Source organism: Notolepis coatsorum, assembly GCF_963971535.1.
Source record: "Notolepis coatsorum genome assembly, chromosome: 6".
Taxonomy (NCBI): Eukaryota; Metazoa; Chordata; class Actinopteri; order Aulopiformes; family Paralepididae; genus Notolepis; species Notolepis coatsorum.
In genome coordinates, this window is record NC_140170.1 from 99817453 (window position 1) to 99836255 (window position 18803).

The 18803-nt window shown below is 44.8% G+C and overlaps 1 protein-coding gene across 2 annotated transcripts in view; it reads right to left on the reverse strand.

Annotated features, from left to right (window-relative positions):
* Positions 1–18803, reverse strand: part of LOC311231155 (metabotropic glutamate receptor 4-like) — a gene marked incomplete at both ends in the record, with an annotated part of 754768 nt that overhangs the window by 650956 nt on the left and 85009 nt on the right. The window lies entirely within an intron of this gene.

An 18803-nucleotide genomic window follows, 5' to 3' on the forward strand; every position in this document is an offset into this window, starting at 1 on the left:
AGTAAGAAGCATTTTTTATGAAAGTATTCTGTACTTCTGTATGACAACTATTAAAGAAACTTGAAACTTGAAACTAGGACGCACCGACTGTTGTGAGAAGCGGTGGTTTCCAGGTTGGGTATGTACTGTTTTGCTTGCAAGCTCTGGTTGTTGTTGATGCTATGGGGGTTAGCTAACAATTTACGAAACGCAGACCCCAGGCTAGGATCCTCTGCTCGGCTTAAAACGGCGATCGGATGATCTTGGCCTGACGCCCATGATGGCTAATCTAGTGGCCCGCGCTAGGTTCTGGTGATCCCAGGATTCTAGAGCGGATGCTTCTCTGTCCCGTGCAGGCCCCATCTTTCATATACAAATGAAAGTTTACCCTAACGAGGAAATGTGGGCATAAGATCTTCTTTATCGGAAGTTCCATGCTCAAAGGGCCCTGTGTGTGTCTGGATCACCGTTGACAATTGTGTTCTGACATTTATTTTTATTTTCCCTGTTAGGGAAGGGATTGGGACAGCGGCCTGTCTGAAGTGTGGCTTGTTATGTCATTGTATGCAGTTCAGGTGATGGCTGGTTAGCTTGCGTGCTAGTTATGGACTACTGCCAGTCAGCTGTTAGCTGCGCAGCTGTTAGCTGCGGCGTTAGCTCGCTGTGTTTACCAGGCTGGTATACGTTAGCTTGTTGCTATCAGCCGATCGGCTGTTAGCTTAATGCTACACTGTTGAACGTTCTGTGACTATAACATGCCTTAAACACTCTGACTACGACGTCATCTTTGACAGAGGATGTTAGTCGAACCTACCGGGAGCCCGGCCGGCGAGGACTGCGTCAACATGGAGAACCGTAGCGGGACGCTGCCCTTGTCGTCAATACAGGAATGCTGTGTTTACCGTCGGTGCCCCGTTAGCCAGACTGCAGTTCGCTTGGCCTGCGCTCACGGTAGGAAGGTCCCGACCAGACCTTAAACACGTCTTCTTCCTTCCCTTCTAAATTTTTTGTAATAACGATGTTTTCCAAAACGGGTGTTGCTGCAATACATTGAGGATACGACGCGTGTTGTGTGTGAATTGTCTTGTCACTGGTATAGCTTCTCCATACAAATCGGGTTGTTGTTACATGTGTAAAAATGATCTGGTTAGTTGTGTTGAGAAACATCATGTGTGTTCATGTACCGTGTACTCACAACTAAGGGGGTTAATTAACCTATAAAGCTATGCTTAGTGATATATGAGTGAAGAATGAATTCTTTTCTCAGCCTGTAATGACAATGAACAGTGTGTTCACATATTAACAGGTTTACCTGTTCAACTGGGCCGTATCAAGGGTAAGGTAGGAGGGGTGTTCCCCCCGGTTCCCTGGGGCTTCCCCACCCTCCTCTCAGACATGTTGTTTACAATATATCGTGTCACTGTGTTGTGGGGATACGATGTAACCCTTAGCTTAGTTGCTGGGGTTGTGCTAAACCGCTTGAGAAACTATATTTTCCTAAAGAAAAGATTGTTTGGTCACTTTTTGTGTGTGCTTAGCAAGGCCTGTGGCCGATACTAATCGAGAATTATGTATTCTCTCGTTATGAAAAACGGCGTTCCTCTGTAGCAAGAGTGTACTTGCCATTTTTTGTGGTGATAAAGGGTTGTGTGTGTCTTGTGATCTATAACTGGGTTAGGTTGGCGACAGAAGCACATGTGTAAGTCTGGTACCGGGGCTCTTAAGGGGGCCCCCTCTATTCTGTGTTTTTTCCTTAGTAAAAATCAGATAGCAGGTTAGCACATGAGCTGTGTGAAGCTGTTAGACACTTCATGTAGCTGACTATGACTGTGTCATGCTCTTTTTTGTCATTACATCGTTTCATGGGTGTGGGGTCGTAAAGGGGTGAACTGGTACTGGAACTTACCTCCCCTTTTGATGGGCAGGGGTTAAAACCTCCTGTCCTTCAAGGTTCCTGTCACGTTGCTGTTCGGCACGTTACAGGGTAAGAGGGGGGGGGGTTTCCTGGTCCCACACCCTGGAAGATTGGGCGTGTGCACCGCAGAAATTCCCCCGCCATAGAGTACATCACTGTGCGTGTCTCTGTTGGTTAGACTTCCGTGAGTTGTTCAGGTCCATATGATGGATCTGTTTCAGGGAGTGGTCAGGGCTCCTCCTCACGAAGCTCCTACTCCTTCTGTGAGTTAGGACTCTCCTTCCCTGTGAGGGAGCCTCCTCAGAGTTCAGAGCCTCCTCCTCAGATTGTCAAGGTGAGTAGAACTTCAAAAAGGAGTCCTGCTCTATTGTGTGTGTATTCGATTCAATTTGATTATTGAGTGTGTATTGGTTCAATGCCTCCTCCTCGGAGAGCCCTAACCCAAATTTTTACATGGCTCAATGTTGCAATATATTCTTTTCAATCTATACAGCTTGCGTGGGAAGTCTCTCTGGGGATTTCCGTCTCCTCCCTATGGGAGGGTGGTGGGAGGTAAAAATGTAAACAATTTTTACCCTCAGCGGCGTCACGAGGGATTCATGTCAGTCTGTGTTCTTTCTTTTTTGAATAAAAAGAGGAAGGTACATGAAGCAGGATGGCTCCGTGTCGTTCTCCCAGGCAACTTGGAGGAGCAATGTTTGGTGTCTTGCTAGACTATCCATTGATGTGTTTGGGTCTCGACGCATACATAGTGCTGGCTCAGGTGTGTTTCTGTGACAGAATCACACAGGGGCTAAGTGCGCCTTGGTTGCTTGTTAAAACAGCGTTTTTATAGGGCAAATGGGATGGAGTTTTGACTCTTCCGAGCGCCAGTTTACTAGGTTGTCTCGATGAATTCTCGTTCATATCTGGGGGATGTTAACGGAATAGATCTGAACATAGGTAGAGGGGTCTCACGCCCTTGGGGTGGGCCACTGAGCACGGTCTAAATGGGGACCGTCTGGGTGGCGCCCTCTTTTCATGTTTTAGATCGACACGCATACCTACCCCCTCTTCTGGAGTGGGCATGTTGGCGTGGTTAGGACACAGGACTGGTCTGGTCACGCTGGTCCAGGTCAGTTAACCCGTTGTCCGCCGGGGATGCAGATCTGCTGTTCTGGTACCCTGAGGGACTTATGCTTTTTTCGGGGGGAAAATGTCAGATCGGTCCGGGTGTCACAGGGTTAGGCGCTATGGAGACCCTTTGTTGGGTACATGTTGTACTCTGCACTATCGTAATGGCTTACGGCCATACCAACCTGTACACGCCCGATCTCGTCCGATCTCGGACGCTACGCAGGTTCGGTCCTGGTTAGTACTTGGTTGGGAGACCGCCTGGGAATACCAAGTGCGGTGTGCTTAGGGCTGGTTCTCCATTCTTTTCGCTCCTCTCTCACGCGTGACGAAGAGGGGGCTGTTGGGGTGGTCTTGGACCTCTTCTGGTAACCCTGTGCTTCCTGTGCCGCCGGGCCCGGTCCGAAGTAAAATTTTGTTGATACCGTAGGCCTGGGATAACCTTTTTTGAAAACTGAAACACTTGTACTGCGGTATAGCCGGTGTATGCCCGCAGGTGTGTTTTGGAGTTTTTTCTTGAGGGGTTATAGGAACAACCACCGTCGGTACCAAGAGGGTGGTTGATTCCCTGGTGTGTTGGAGCAGTGTCAACTCCCGGGTTACCCGGTTGAGTGTGCCCCTGCACGTTCATGACGTCTGCCAATCATGTCAGCCTTCTCTGCCTCAAATTCCTCTGGGTGGGTTTTTTTTAATGGAGGCTTTGTCATGCAACAACGCCAGCATACGCCCCTTCCGCCGGGGGGGCTGTTTTCAGCTGACTCCTTTGGCGCCTGTCTCGTCCGCAGTGCTCCAGGCTCAGGTTACAGCCTGTTGCCTGGTTTTCCCCGGTGCGCTGCCTGCTTCCGTTGGTTAACCTTTTTTTGTGTGCTTACGGCCATGCTGACTGCCTGTTCTGCAGGGTCAGTGTGCCAGGCGGTGTGCTATTGGGGGGAAAGGGCCCGCTCTTGGAGGGGCCTTATCCGAATACGCTGGCGATGTGGGGGGCGGTGTCACTAAGTAACCACCTGGTGGGGTCTTGATGCCTGGCGTCATTGACCTCTCCGGGCCCCCGTTTTCCAGGGGATCCAGTCCCTTCAGTGGGTCTGGGTCTTCCTTCGCGCTCCGCTGCTACGGCCTTGCTACGGGGTTGGGTTTGCTCTTGACCCCGTGATTTCTGGGGGCAGTAACGTGGTTGTTCCTTCCGTTCGTTCCCGGGTGGCATGCGGGTTGTGCGTGTGTGTAGTCGTGGGGTCAAGCCACGGTCTGCTCACCCTGTGCGTTGAGTTGCTTGAGTGCCTCTTCGCACGGTCGGATCCGTCGCCCTCCCGTGAACCTCCAATAGGGGGGGTATCCTCCATTAGGGAGGGTCGGGGGGGCTCGGTCCTCCCCGATCTGATGGTTGTGGGGGGCCTCAGCGGGGTACATTTGTCGGGCTATGGCTCTCGCTCAGCCTCCCTTGATGCTGAGCGAGATCCATAACGAAATAGAACGTTAGGTTATGTATATAACCAAGTTCTATGAGTTATGGTGACGCTCAGCATCAGACGCCGCTGCGGCCCTTGATCTCGCCTTGTGGTGAAAGTTTGGGAAGGAGGCGAGTAGGTGACCACACACCTGCTTATGAAGGTAAGCGGATGGGGGTGTGGCCAGACGAATGTTGGGATGTAAAGGTACATGGTGGAATTTTTTATTCAGTGCACGTGCACGAAGTGAAGTACAGTGCAAGTATGATGCTGAGCGTCACCATAACTCATAGAACTTGGTTATATACATAACCTAACGTTTTCTTTCCCCTATTATTTCATGCACACTTTATTCATTGTTTTAAATTATCATTTTAAATAATAATTCCTGCAATGCATGAGGGTCATCCTTTTGTGTTAAATGGCTGCATAAAGCAAGCATTTGTTGACTCTCATGTTAATAAGAGTATTAAAACTTGGAACTTGAAAAAGATCTGTTTATGGTAGATAAAAAATGTAAAAAAATAAAATGTGATTAATTCGCGAGTTACCTATGGACAATCATGCGATTAATCAGATTAAATATTTTAAGTGATTGACAGCACTAGTTATTAGTGAAATATGAGTTTATAGAAATATCAGCGCATCAAGTTGGAAAAAGGCGCTTATTGACGCGAGGACTTGGTGGAACCTATAACTTGAGTGTAGTCTATTGAGAGAAGAGACCCAGGGCTTTCGATGGGCTTTCGAATTTCAAAAAAGTACACTTCCCAGCTCACGCCAGCCCCTGTCAATCATCTGACTTCTAGAGTGAAGCTTTTTTTTTCTCTTCATTTTCGGGATCATATCTCATGGGTGAACGTTATTGCCATAAAATAGAACACAGTTAGTTTCTCTACCTTTCTGTGAACGTCTAGAAAAAGCCTGGTGGTACTAAATCCATAGATGTGTGACTTGGCCATAATACGGTCATTTATAGGCCTGATATTCTATTATTCTATAATCATATTTCAAATTGCCGGATGTCTGTGTCCGGATGGCAGAATTCAGTACTATATCTACAAAACCTTACCTTTATTCATTTGCTTAGATTTTTTTGTACACATGATCTCAAGAAGGTGCTGAATGATAAATTGTACCATGGTGTTATTCATGGTGTTATTCACCATCAAAGATTAAAAAAGAAAAGAAAAAAAGGTGCATCCGGCTTGGCCGACCGTCCATACTAACACAATTGGCAGTGTTACCGGGTGGGAAGCCGGCGTGGGTGGGGCCTGGTCGTTGTAAACAGCGACTCCTACAGTTCGGTCGGGGCGCCTGCACAGCAAGGGAAGGATCTGGGAGAGGTAGTGTGACCTTCCACACGTTACACTCTCCCAGTGAGAGTCCGCGCTGCCAGGTGAAAAGAAGCGGTGGGCTGTGTCGGAGGAAGCATGTGATAGTCTCCGCCCTCCCAGACCGACGGTAGGGGGTAGAGTGCGCAACGACCAGGAAGGGGATTGGGAATTGGCATAACGACTAACATTGGGATGGGAGAAAAATGGAAAAAAAGATAAGAAAAAAAAAGATAATTGATATTCTCCTTTGGTTCATTACAATTTACTCAAGCCTAGTAACAGACACAATATTTTTGACACTGAGAATACATTCCCTGAGGTCCATAGATGTCCCTATAAGAACATGCAAATAAATTAACCTTGTAGAAGTGGAGCAATCTTCCATTTACTTGATGATGACAGATGATGTAGTGTAGTGTAACTGCCACAATTTTGGCTCGGTTTCATGACTTCAAAGGCTGTAAAATGTTGAGGCCCACTCTGCCTTCCATATGTTTGGCAGGGGGGGCATGCATGTAAACTATTCTATTCTTTAAAGCTGCAATAACTATTTTATGACCACTAGGGGGCCACAAGTCGCCATTATAAACAAACCTTTCTTAAAATAAATAATCGTTTTTGTGCATGGATTACTAGATTTCAACTACAATACAACTTTCTCTTGGGCATTTCCTGGTAGATAAATACGTCACCTACAAACACAATAGCCTACTCACACAGCATTCATGTAATTAATTAAGAGATTTTATTTTTTTAAATACTTAAGAAATGCATAGGTTTATAATATATAATGAAAAGATATGATTGGAGAACAACAGACTGGCCACTGGTTGTGGGGATTGTTTGAGTCGGACGAGATGTTTTGAACATTTTAAAAATACTGTCAGAAAATAATTATTGCAGCTTTAACCAAAGTATTAGTGAGCTAGTTCAAAGGCAAGTTAAGTGCTAACGTTCCTGTATGTTTCCACCTCCACGACCAATGACTAACAGATCTGTGTAATGTGTCATTACATTAATTCATATTGTACTGCATGTTCATCTGCTGTTTAAAGATGACAGCACAAAGTCATTATTTAAAACCAGCCATGCAGTCCCACAAAATGCTCATTGCTGTATAGATGTAGTTAGTAATCGCATTACAGTTCATTCAGCCTTTTGGTTCATATAGCTACCCACGCCAGTGGGCTCTCTCAAGAGACAGTGTAAAAAGAATTAGAGAGGGGCACTTAGCTCTGCTCGCTTCTCCTCTCTTCTCCTCTCACTCTAGCACCCCAACCCTTTGGATGCACCGCAGAAACATCACAGGTCATAATACATAAAGGAGAGAGACCTTTTTTACTTCTCATCTGAGAGTTTGTTTGCTCATCTTACCGGTTCATAATTACAGTATTTGAGTGCCCCCTTTGGCTTCATTTGATGTCTTTATTTAGCCGAGCAGTGGGCTCAGTCTGTGTTGGGGAAGCTGTGGAAGCGAGGCCTACTCCCATCAATCTATACCGTGCATTAGTCCTGTGTTGGTATGAGAGAATGAGTGTGTCCATTTGTGTAGCCATGCTGCTACTTCAACAGCACTAGCTACTAGCTGGAGGGCAGAGAGACATTGATCTGAGGCTGAATGTTTGAAATGGGAAAGATCAATCAATAGCGAAAGGGTTACCAGATTGTATGAAATCTAATAATATGACTCACGAGGAGAGCTCTCTGCACCAAGGTAATCATTGATCTCTTTTCTCAGGTTGCCATTTCAATTAGACAGCTCTCATCAATGGCCTCCCCGTATAGAATACCACAAGCCTAAATAGATCAGTATCTTTTATGTGCTGTCCGATATTACAGATATGTCCAATGTAAGGGACAGGACCTCCCAGGATGCAAATCTTTGCACAACGCTGTGTGAGTGTGTGAGGACTTGTAGAGCACAATCAGTACACTTGACAGGATGAAGCCAATGGAGAAATCAGCAAGTGAGAGCTTTCCATTATGTATTGACGTCACCTGATAAAAAAATAAAAATAAAAAAAAGATACTGAGAGAGCTTCTGTCACTCTACCTATAGCGGTAGGGTTGGGCTACAAGCAGATTTTCTCTTAGGATATAATTGCTTTTTTGTCATTTGTATATTATTGAATAGATATTTTTATATTAACTGTCCATAAAGAGAGTTTAATACATCATCTCCTCTCCCACATATAAAAGTGAGCACCCCACTAAACAATGTGAACAGCCTGTCCTGTCAGATTCATCTAGTCTATCACCGTGGCTGCACAGAATTTTGAGATATGTCCATGCCTTTTGAACTGTGCCATAATAGGATATTAATTCAGAGTTGCATAGATAGCCTTATGTAAATCCCCATTTAATGTGACCCTCTTTTCCTTTGATGGCAAAGGGATGAGTCACAAGCGGGGCCGCTCAAATTCCATTATCAAAGAGGCTTTGGACACAAGGCAAAAGGGAGAGGGTGCTGGTGCCCTGGTGAAATTAATCCCAACATAATTAGCTTGGTTTGGATTACAAAATGTGAAAATTTGCCATTGCAGTTTATTGTGGAGATATTCCAAGTCCAATCGCTGTATTTACAGTACTCTGGGATTGAATACTAGTATGCATTTTATATATTTGGTAACATTCTTATAATAACCATCCTCAATAGATGGTTAATTGATCATATTATGTTCAGCAGGTGGAAGCCTGGAAGAGATCATGTAATTGTCTGGTGTGAGTGTATCTATCTGTGTATCAAATCTTGCAAATGACCGATTTGGATGAGATTTCGCACATAGGCTGCCAGCAGGCCAAGAATCTGAATTCTCGGTGTGGCTGGGTAGCGCAGTGGAGAATGCACTCGCCTACCACCCAGTCCCGGCGCCATGGGCGGGCATTAGGGGGCCGGGCCCGCCCACTGAGTCAGCTGTGCCCACCCTGAAAAAAGAAAAAAGAAAAAAAAACGTTTTTTTTTATAATTTTTTTTTCAATCAAATTCAACTATCCAAATCCTTAGTCGGGGACAGCCCTATAGTGGGCACTGATGTCAACAACAACACTACTGAAGCTAGCACGGCACTCTGTGAGAATTCGTTTTCTACCCTCAAGAACGTCTTTACAGAACATCGCCTTAGTATGCTTCATCGACGCAACTAAGGCCAATTTAGTTGGCATTTGAGAAGGACTTAACAAAAAAGTTCAGGAATGAGTGGAGGGGCAGTGTTTTAAGAAGATTTCACTCTGTCCCCAAACGCCGCTTGCCGCTCTACTTATGATGGTGAGTAGCCTGTGGAGGAATTTTGTTTGCTTTTTTATGCACCTTATTTTTGTCAGTTCAGTTCAGTTTGTCAGTGAATTCAGAAGTGTTGAATAAATGGAGACCTTTCAAAGATATAGAATATAATAGAATAGAAATGTATTATCCTGAGGGAAATTTGACACTGCAAATCACTCAACATTAAACATTTAGACAGAACAAGTCACAAATAAGAATAACAAAACAAATGGCCTAAGAATAGAATAAAATGAAATAGAATAAAAACAGAATAAAAGATACAGTAAATAAATACAGTAAAAATATACTGAAGTCTACAGTAGGTGTAATAATGCACAGTGCTGTTTAAAAAGTAAGAGTCCAGGAAGATGGTAATTGTCACTCTGTGCTCAGTGATGCAGTGAGGCACAGTGATGCATTGTATAGTCTGATGGCTGTCGGAATGAAGGACTTCCTGTGCCGTTCAGTGCTGCATTTAGGTAGTGTGAGCCTATAACATGCTCCTCCTGTCAGCCAAGTCTGTGTGTAGTGGGTGTGAGGGGTTTTCCCTGATGGCCTGGAGCTTAGCAAGGTTCCTCCTCTCCGCCACCCTCGCTAGAGTCCAGCTCCACCCCAACCACGCTACTGGCCTTCTTGACCATCTTATCCAGCCTGTTTGTGTCCCCTGCTCTCAGTCCGCTGCCCCAGCAGGTCTGTTATATATATCCGTTCAGTCTGTTTTTGTATAAGTGAAAGTTCTTAAGATAGAGAGAAATTAGATTTTTCAATTGCCTCTCTGTTGTTTAGTTCAGCACCGTGGGCAGCGCCAAGCAAGCCACAGCGCTGCTGTCCCAGCTGAAACGTATAAAAGGGAACCTGTGTTGAAAAACCATTGTGCCCCCCGAGAACATTTTATGCCCCCCCACTAATTTGTTTCTGCAGCCTGGTCTGCTACCACCGCAGAGACTCTTGGATCGAATCCAGCTGTCAGCGGTACCTCCGGCTTGGTCAGTCGTCCCTACTAACACAATTGGCAGTGTTAGCGAGTGGGTAGCCGGTGGGGTGTATGTCCTGGTCGTTGTAAACTGCGGTTCCTACTGGTCGGTCGGGGCGCCTGTTCAGCAGGGAGGGGATCGGGGGGAAATAGCGTGAACCTCTGTGTTTTGTGCCCTGATCAGGCGCTCCTAGTGTGATGTGTCGTGTCTAGCTGTAGTTCCCTGTTGTGGTTTTGTAGTCTTTATTGTTTTCCCTAGGTGTACCCATTTGTAATCAACCCAGGTGTGTCTTGTCTTGTCATTCCCTCATGTATAAGTATTCTGGGTTGATAGATTGGAGTGTGTTCCGTGATAACACAGCCAATATTAACGAATACACTGAAACGGTGCTTGACTTTGTCTGTACTCTGGTAGAAGAAACAATCCCCTCTACCACAATTAGAGTTTACCCAAATCAAAAGCCCTGGGTAGATAAATCCGTCCGTGAGGCTCTGAAAGTGCGCACCTCAGCCTACAACGCCGGGCTTGTGACAGGCAACATGAATGACCACAAGGTGGCGAGATACAACGTCAGGAGAGCAGTAATAGAGGCAAAGCGGCGTTATAGGGATAAAGTTGAACTTCAGTTTGAACAGGCTGACTCTAGAGGTATGTGGCAGGGCCTCAGAACGATGACAGATTACAAAGGCACTTCCCTCAAACTGAACAGTGACATCTCCTTAGCAAATGATCTCAATACCTTCTATGCAAGGTTTGAGGCTGTGAATAACAACACCAGCCTACAAACCACTGCAATGGAGGGGGGGGCGCTGCTGATGGAGATTCAGTGTTCAGAATAACAGAACATGAGGTGAGGAGGACCTTTAAGAAAGTGAATATCAGGAAGGCAGCAGGACCGGACGGCATCACCCCGGCCGCGTCCTAAAAGTCTGTGTCGACCAACTGGCCCCGGTATTCACTGACATATTTAACCTGTCCTTAGAACAGGCTGTCATCCGCACCTGAAGAAGTCCACCATCATCCCTGTACCCAAAAAATCTACGACCGCTTGCCTCAATGAATACCGCCCTGTAACTATCACCTCCATAGCCATGAAGTGCTTTGAGAAGCTAGTGAAGGGCTACATCTGTTCCTCCCTCCCCATCAACCTGGACCCCCTGCAATTTGTATATCGCCCCAACAGGTCCACGGAGGACGCCATAGCCCATGTGCTGCACACAGCAGTATCACACCTGGACAAGAGGCAGGGGAACTATGTGAGAATGCTGTTCATCGACTACAGCTCAGCATTCAATACCATAGTCCCCTCCAAACTCATAGCCAAGCTCAGGGACCTGGGCTTGAACTATGACCTCTGCCAGTGGGTCTTGGACTTCCTGACGGGTAGACCCCAGGTGGTAAGAGCAGGCAACTGCACCTCCTCATCCATCACGCTCAACATAGGGGCCCCCCAGGGCTGTGTTCTGAGTCCCCTCCTCTACTCCCTGTACACACATGACTGTGTGGCACAGCGGAACAACAACACAATCATCAAATTTGCTGATGACACGGTAGTGGTGGGCCTGATCTCTGCCAACGACGAGAGGGCCTACCTGGAAGAGGTAGAGAATCTGTCGCAGTGGTGTCAGGAGAACTGCCTCTCCCTGAACGTCAGCAAAACAAAAGAGATGATTGTGGACTTCAGGAGGTCGGGGGTCAGGGACTACAGCCCCCTCAGCATCGACGGGGCACCGGTTGAGAGAGTGAACAGTTTCAAGTACCTCGGAGTCCACATATCCGAGGACTTGACATGGACCACACACATTGACAGTGTTGTGAAGAAGGCACGGCAACGCCTCTACTTCCTCAGGCACCTAAGGAAGTTCCAAGTCAGTCAGAAGATCCTTAAGAACTTCTACTCATGCACAATAGAGAGCATCCTGACTGGCAATATCACCTCCTGGTTTGGGAAGAGCACCGCACAAGACCGTAGCAGACTACAGAGAGTGGCACGTTCAGCCGAACGCACAATTGAAGGGGGGCTTCCCACTCTCCAGAACATTTACAACAAGCGTTGCATGGGTAAGGCTAAGAGAATTATCAAAGACTCCAGCCACCCAAACAACTGCCTCTTTGAACTGCTGCGGTCAGGCAAGCGATACCGGAGTCTCGTGGCAAGCACAGAAAGACTCAGAAGAAGCTTCTATCCCCAGGCCATCAGGATGCTCAACGAACAATAACACAATGTAACAACCATCAAATGCACTCACAGCACACACATCCACACGCACACACTCACTTTAAACAAACAACTCACTGCAGCACCCACTTTACACACTTTAGAACACCTAAACACACTTTATATTTATTGGTAAAGAATTTGCACTACAACCCATACCCCATTACACCTTACTGTAAATTGTACCTCATCCCATTTCTGCTTTGCACTATATAGTATATTGTATATTAGTATATTGTATGGTAACTCAGTTACTTCTACTCTGCATTGAACATTGTACATATGTACATACTGAACACTTGTGTCCACGTACGTGACTTCTATTTTGACTTGCTATACTTATTTAATTTTATACTTATCTATTTTTGTCTAGCACAGTCTCTGGAGCATAATAGAAAGAAGCATTTTGTATAAAAGTATTCTGTACTTCTGTATGACAACTAATAAAGAAACTTGAAACTTGAAACTCTGTCTTCCCCTTTGTCTGATGCTGATCCTGTCTGTGCAGTATGTGTTCTTGTCTGTCCTTACTTTATATTTCCTTTGTTCAAAACCATGGTAATTATTAATTAAATATTCTTTGTTGATTACTTTGGCTACCATCTTCTTATTATGTTACATTGACCCGACATCGAGCCTGCTAATTGTCAATGGTAATGAAATATATCTTAATATCAATATTACACTCACGGACCTATATGTTATGAGTGAAAGCCATCTAGACCCAACAAGTGCAGTATCGGCCAAAACCTGCTAGGCGGCAGTATCGAAAACGCTTGAAACCCTGTTCCAGACCGTGTGTTACATTTAAACCCCTCCGGGCGCATAATATTGGTTCAGGCAAGTCTAGCGGTTCACACGATCACTTGCCCTGGGTCTCTTCTCTCTTAGGACTATAACGTTGTCATGACGTGTTATTTCCTCGCGTCTAATTCATCTGGTTTCTGCCGGGATGCGCAGAGATATTTATAAACTCATATTTCGGTAATAGCACTTAAAATCATTGGTAAACAAACGTAGTGCTGAAAATATACAAGAATATATGACTGTATTGATCTATTTATGACGTGATATTCCTTTTGTACTGGTACCGGACCGCTCGGACTTAAGGGGTTAAACTTGTACACTCAGTATTATAGATTATATTTAGTTTTCTTACCTCACCAATCTGTTACTATTCACTGAATTCATCAAAAGTGCAGTAAAATAAGAATACAAATACAAATCTTTCATTTATTTGCTTTCGTGGGGTAAAGCCTGACTCAGGTGGTACCGCTGCGCCAGTTCTCACCTCCTGTAGCTACTGCTTGTATCATTCTGGGACCAGACATGTAGGGGACAAGTTATCAACAAAGCCTGGTTAAAATAGACCATGACTATCAGTGAAACGGGCTTAACATCGGCCCGTTAGCTGTTCCCGTCTTTCATGTGAGCATGGCTCTGCCTTATCTGCCACCCCGTGGCTTGTCACCACTGTGATGACTGTGACCGCGGGACAACATTACAAGAAAATATTACAAGAAATTATGTATGGTTTTAGACGTCCATCTCTCCGTTTGATTACGAGGTCCTTGTATGGAGATGCTAGGTGAAGGATCAGGGTTGAGAGGTCAGGAGTTAATGAAGCACTAAAGCATTGCAATTATAAATGAATCAGTCGAGGCCATTGACAACATGTATTGTTCTGTGTGATTAAATTATCTCAGCAGAACTCGTCTCATCAGTCAGCCACACGTGCCAAGAACAGGATGCACACAGTTGCTGTGAGATGATCTGGTTAGCCTTTTTAGATAGACGTTTCCTCAGTATTCTAATTTGAAATGCTAGCTTTCAATGACCAGAAGTCATCGTTACAACACCAATGTTACAACACCAGTTCTCAATCTAATCCTAACCACACTGGATTATACGCCTTGAAGGGTTAATAAATGCTACACTACAATATGCACTGGCATGATCATTTAATAATTGTCTTGGTGATTCAGCTGTGATCTCAAAATGTTAATTTAAAAAGCACAGGGGGGAAGACACTCTGATTTAGCATGTAAGTAGAACACTAAGAGGCAAGCCCCCTCTCTTGCCCCGATTCCTTTGGGCTCACCGCTTGCGCTCAGAGATGGAATAGCAAAGGAACCAATGTACCTCTGGGGGCTCCGTGTACAATAGCACGAGGACCTGAGGGACTGATCAACCTGCAAGACATCTGAAAATTATATAAATACAGGAATACTGTACGCCTGCATGTGCACTGAGATAGCGCCATTCCTTGTGATAGCGCTGACATATCAATCAGGCCGTTGTTTGTCATTGTCCTATTTCCCCAGCCTCATCTTACAGGAGCATCCACTACTCTGCTCCCTGTGCAGCACTCATGCATTTTTCATGAAGAGCCACTGGAGTTCCTTTGAAAGACTACTTTCTATAGCCACCACCAGAGTTTGCTCTCTGGGCCTGTGATGTGTGGTGGTGGTGGGGAGAAAATTGCATTGCCTACTATAATGTATAATGGCTATACAAGACGCTGAAGCCTATAGTGGAACTGGTGAAACCTTTCAAAGTAAGCTGGATTAATTAAAACAACTACATCTAAAGACCCCCCTCCGCCCTCAACCGCACCCTGTCCTTTATGACTTATTGATAATAGAGGTGAGGGGGTCTCAAGCAGAGAGGTGTGATGGATGTTCATCTGCCTTTTAAATATAACCATTTCCCTCCTCTTAGTGACTCATTTCAAATGAAAAGCCCGGCTGACACGCCACGCTTTTATTATTTCACGGCAGAAGCTGTAGTTCACCAAATGCCATCAATCTCCGTAACACGGACGTCTGTGTCAGACCCTCGGGGACCGCTCAGCTGAATGGGACAAGAGTCAGCAGAAGAAAGTATGGGGACAAGAGGGGGGCAGGGGGAGTGAACTCATTCAGACACAGAGAGAGCCCTGTACTGTATATCAACCAGCAGATGAAAAATAGTGGGGAGGAGAATGAAAAACAAAATAAGCTCAGGTGCCGTAAAGGAAACAAGGAGGCGGACACACCGAGAGCGATATTTGAATGGGAAAAAGGGAACGGTCGCCATGGACCTCGAAGAGAGTGATTTCCTGCGCTGCACTGAAAGTCATCATACTTTACATTAGCAAGGTTGCAATAGATTACTGCGAGGAGGGGATGGCTGATTAACTTCCTCTTGTTCCCCTTTGAGTTCAGTTTAAAAAGATAAAAATTAAAAGAAGCTTTTCCAGCGAAAACCTCTAAAAGACAATTATATGGTACACGTATTCCCTGACAATTCAATTACCATCAAACATGGGGGGGAAAAGTCCTAATTTCTGATGACACACTCACACCTTCAATGACTCAACAGACGAGGGGCATTTAGTACTGAATAGAGTACAAAATTCATCACCAAATTAGGATTTTTACTCGTAAGCAAAACATCAGAAAAAAGTTTCCTAGGGACTTTAACCAAGAAAGTGACTACTTCACAACATACAAGCTTTGAGGGCTGGCAGGGCCAGATAGCATTCCCACTCCGGATCATTTTCAGGAATGGCGGAAATAGCCAGTCTTAGAAGGGACTAGGAGAAAATCTCCTTCCTCACCACAACATCACACCAAGATTTGATTTGCTGTGGCATGTATCTGCAAGGAACTGATAAAGCTGCATGTCTCCCTTCCAGCCAGGAGCCTCGTGGCAGGAGATTGGAAGGGAACATGGAGGCTTGTGCAAACTGGCTCACGAATCCGGAAAACATGTTAAAACTCGGGTTGGGTTTTAGGCTTAGTGATGCTGTGTCATGCATGAGAAGTTCTGGACTTCAGTACCCGGTGTAGCTCATAACAATTGTGAAACACGTCACAAAACTGTTATACCCACGTAAACCACGTACAAACAGAGCACCTCCCTAATAGTCCAGGCGTAATGTACACAACATGCTTTTCTTAGGCCTCTTCTTCCCGGTTGGGAAATAAGGCTTAGGAAATAAAGTTGGACCCATTTATGTTTTCTCATGCCTCATGGTCAGGGAATGGTATGTAAAACGTCATAAACTGTCCAGATTGTCATATGATGGCAAACTCAATGATATTCTGTAATGTAATACAATGAAATGTTTTTAAAGAGTTGAAGCTGAACTTTAAAAAAAAAATCAAAAAAAATCAAACAGAAATGCAAGAAATAAAGTTCCCATTGACAGTGCACATGCTTTAAAAAAAAAAAAAAAAAAATGGGAACTGATTATTGAATTAATTGAAAAACGTTATTATACTCAGGAACTTTATTCTTCAGTTTCTTCCACTTTGACAGAGAGCTGTATACTCAAAGGACGGGTTAACCTTTATTTTTTACCCCAGGCTCTATATAAACGCTGTCTGTCCATAATACATGTCCTTTTCCTCACAGTATAATCAGATGTGTCTTCATATGTTCTACTGAGGAAATGGTTGCAAATGGTACATCGTAGCAAACATCAAAATGAGTTTCATAGGCCTAGTCTATCTAAGTGTAACTGGCCTATGCAACTCAGAACGTTTGATATGATGTACGGTTTGCAACTGTTTCTTCAGTAGAGCATATATGAAGACACATTTGATTACTGTATACTGTGAGCTTCCGGTTTTGGAAAAGGACACGTGTCGTGGTTTTTCAAGGCTAAAACACTTCACACATGACACTGTAGCTATGAGTCTGTTCTGCTGTCCAGGCAGAGACTGACTCTCATCCAAAATGATGAGCTCCCTGCTCCTTCTCAGGCTGTGCGTCCCCACTCAACTCATAGGATGCATAGATGTTCACAGCGAGGGAATGAGTATGAAAGACATTGTCCAGTCCAGCACCCAAGAACAGGATGTACATATACATATACTTTGCACCTGTGTTTACTGTTACTTACTTACTCATAGTATATTATTTAGATTTGAGTGTTATTGACCATATTTATTGTAATGTATTATATAACTCATAGGGCATACAGACCCTCATCTGCACCTACATTTTACATTTACATTTAGTCATTTAGCTGACGCTTTTATCCAAAGCGACTTACAAGTTCTGTACAACAAGACATCAGGAAGGGCACAACTCTATCAGCTGAGTAACAATGTTCATCAAAGTGTTGAGTGCTACAGTGTAGGTTAGTTTATTAGGACAAGTGCATGACAGTAAGGTTAGTTAGTATATATATATTTTTTTTTTTTTTTTTTTTTTTTATTATTATTTTTTATTATTATTTCAGATAATGGTTGAAGTGCGTCTTTAGTCGACGGCTGTCCTAACTGGGGTGGGTAGTTCATTCCACCAGTGTGGGGCAAGGACTGAGAATAGGCGACTTCTCTTTGATGACCCTCCCGGAGCTCGGATAGGAGTGGGTCTGAGACGGCCAGAAGATGCAGAGTGTAGGGGTCTTGAGGGTGTGTAGTTAGAGACCATTGACCGGAGGTAGGCGGAAGCGGTTCCCTTTGCCGCACGGTATGCCAGGTCGAGGGCCTTGAAGCGGATTCGTGCAGCAATGGGGAGCCAGTGCAGGTCCCTAAGAAGTGGGGTGACATCCTGTAGGTTTGAGATCAGGCGGGCCGCTGCGTTCTGATTGAGTCACACTGCCTATTTGCTCATATGCTTATATTTAGAGTTAATTATATTGTTTACACTGCCTATTTTTACTTTTCTACTGTACTATAATTTTATTGCCTGTATTTATGTATTATACTATAACCATGCCCATACCTGTACCCCCCCCCCTCCCCCATGATGCTATGATGCCTGAATTTCCCCAAGGGCATCAATATCATCATGGCGCCCACGCTTGTCCATTTGTCTAGTTTTACCTCACAGACAAGTAGGCGTCCAGTCCCTTACCGGCTCTGTATACAGTGGGTTATCCCTTATTGTAAACATGGATCAGAATGATGGGGATCCAGTAAGAACCTAGATGGGGCTCCAATTACTATAGTGGTTATTATGTCATTGAGTTTACAATTCTAGCCTTCAGTCAATTATTGATGGTGGAGAATTGTTGCCTTGGTTGTGATCTCCTGGTCCCCCCTCCCTCTCCTGCTAGAGATGGGAACTAGGTGGTCAGCCCAGCCAGCCAGCCAGCCATCCCATGGGTTGTGCTTTACATTTAGCAGACTCAGCAGGTTGGTACTAAATCATGCTTTGCTTTCAGCTGTGCTATTACCCATAGCAACAGCCTCTTGAAGTGAAGCACTAGTGAAATGTACCAATATACATGTATCTATGTATCTCTAGTCACGTGAATGCGCAGCTTCAAGAATGCAGGCCCACTGGTCTGTTTCTTCGTTCAGAAAATAATACATCAATGGGGGTTATATACCCTTGAGAGGGTGATGAAAGTATTTTCTGACTGTGCCATGCCTCTCGTGGTTGGCAGGTGCAACTTTCTGAGTTCAAGTGATTGGACATTACTCATATTGACAGCTTATTTTTTATTATCTCCGCCAGGCAATAATATTTCGATCTGGTCAATGTGTATGTGTGTGTGTCTCTGTGTGTCTCTGTGTGTGTCTGTGTGTGTGTGTGTGTGTGTGTGTGTGTGTGTGTGTGTG